Raw genomic sequence first — 2,551 nt, 5'->3', positions numbered from 1 at the left:
AGGAGGCTCAGTCAGAAGGATCCACGGCGGACTCTGCTGGAGAAAAGGTGGAACTTCTCCAGCTCCCAACAATTTCAAGCGAATATTATCCAATTATCTTATATTAAGAGTAAAAATTCTCACTCCATTGGCAAATAATCTTATGAACCTACTCAAATTAAGGTTAAATATACTTAATTTCAGAAAATTGTACTAATTTGTAGATTTTTTTTCCAATATATTTATACCGAGCAAAAGAGAGACAAACAAACCTTGAGACACACGTCTTAATCAATACTATTGATACAAGAATACTGTAATACTGTCATGTTTTGATGTTCTGGACCAGAATGCATATAATTAAGGAGTTAAATAGAGCAGAGAACAAGTGCAGGCAATAATGAGGAGACACAGGAAGACTGAAGATCTACAAAATAATTGAAGGTGGTGGATATAACTTTCATTTCTTTTCTTTGAATGACCAATTCAGAGCTGCATTTTAAAGGAGATATATTATGCAGAATCTATCTATCTATCTACCATCTATCTATCTATCTATCTATCTATCTATCTATCTATACATAGATGTATCTACATCTATATGTATATAGATATATGACAAAAAGAACACATTTAGTTATTTGCCGAAGTTAACACAGCCAGCTAAGCTAATCTTGCTGTGTGATGGACTGGTGAACTGTCCAGGTCCAGGTCCAGGTCCAGGTCTCAGACAGCTGGAGATAGACACCAGCGCCCTTCGCGACCCCAGCTGGGATTTAGCGTGACAGATTTCGTCCTTTAGATGCAAAATTATATATTGTAAAATAACTGACAGCTTAACTCAGTAGCTTATTCAACACTGCAAGTAGCCTATTTCTTTGTTACACAAGCCACACTTTTTACTCAGATTTTTTTTTTATTCTTAGGCCATGTAGTGTGATATAATACAGATAGTGAAAGACAAACCTGGGTGACTGACGGTAAAGCTAGTATCCTTGCAACAGCTATGGAGACCTCCGAGTACCTCTCACCAATGACCACCTTTGTCTCGGGTTCAGGCAAGGAGGAATTGATGTACGCAGGTATGAGACACCTCTGAGGGTCTGACTGGTTCTTCAGCAGCTGCAGAGCGGCTCTAATGGCCAAGCTGACGTCTCCACAAGTATCATAGATGTCATATCCGAGGGTGAGGTTTGGCAGCAGTCTTGGTGTACGTCGGTTTATTTCTTGGATGGCGTAGATCATCACTTGGGAGTGCAGAAAAAGTTGAATATTAAATCTGTAAATGAAAGCATGAAATAAACAGTAGATCTTATAATAATTCAGGTTGGATGTTTTCATTAGGAACATACTTACTCTTTGCAGGAGATTGGACCCGGTTCTTCTGTTCTGTTAGTTTTTTGGTGGATTGGAAGAAGACCCCCAATCATAATGTCCCCAGGAAGGTATGCATGCAGATCATTGTTTACAGAGCGGGAGTGAAATACACCCATTAAAGTTAGAATTAACTTCAACAGAAGCATGGTGCTCAGAGTTTAAACGTGTGTGCTTTGTATTCAGCTCCCTGCTGGGTGAACTGGTGCCTGGGAAACTCTTTTCATATGAAGTCTGTTCACTGCATTTCTGGATCATTTGCATTCTACTTGCATAAAACCTTGGTTTAAAAACGGAGAGGTGATTTGAATCACTCACAAAGAGGGATTCAATCACACTTTCTTCTGATTGGGTGTGATCTTAGCAGGGCTTTAACATGCTAGTCAGTTTAAACAATAAAGGGTTTTGTCTGTGCTGCAGTTTTACATTGCTTGGTACAAATTAACTTTTTCCTGGTGTTCACAGATACGCCCTAATACTGAATACTAAGCTGCAGCTGCAGATATATCCCCCCCTGATTAACGGCATAGGATTTTTCCTTCTACACACACATATCTAAGGGATACCTGCTGCTTTTGAAGCAGCAGATATAGCTTTAGTTTTACATTCTATTCTTTTTGCTGTTGTTATGTTCTCTGTTTTCTTTCCCTCTCATCTCACACAGCTGTGGAAGCAGACTTCTAGCAGTTACTGTATATCTTTTATGTTGTTTCATTCATTCTTTGCTGTCTCTATCTATTTCTCTCTCCCCTTACTTCTTACACCCTTTTTCTTTCTCAGCTTCCTTTCCATTTCAGGTTCTATTATATTTGATCTCCTGAAATATTTTTCCATAAAGGTTCATTTACATGTGCGATGATAGCAGGAAGGGAGTAACTCAATTTCTGCATTGTATGTTTCTGAAAGCTAAGTCCACCCCCTTTGTTTAAGTTTAGTTTTTTCTTTCTTAACATAGATGGCTTCCTTCACACTCCTCTCAAATCACCTGTTTTCAAAAAGCTACAATGCAGGAATCTAGTTAATCCCTTCCTGATATCATGGCAGCCCCAGCCTCTGTACAGGAGAGCGGAGGACATCGCCAATTCATCCAGACCAACAATTCCCTCTAACGACCCCCCTTTCAGAGACATAGACAGGTATGGGGCATTGCAGGCATCAAAGAAGCCAAACGACCCCCATTCCAAAGGGGGGGACCCGT

This window comes from Cyprinodon variegatus, unplaced genomic scaffold (genome assembly GCF_000732505.1).
Source record: "Cyprinodon variegatus isolate N-32 unplaced genomic scaffold, C_variegatus-1.0 Scaffold325, whole genome shotgun sequence".
In the NCBI taxonomy this organism is placed as follows: Eukaryota; Metazoa; Chordata; class Actinopteri; order Cyprinodontiformes; family Cyprinodontidae; genus Cyprinodon; species Cyprinodon variegatus.
The sequence above is the reverse complement of the archived record's forward strand: the minus strand, read 5'-3'. Positions refer to the sequence as shown.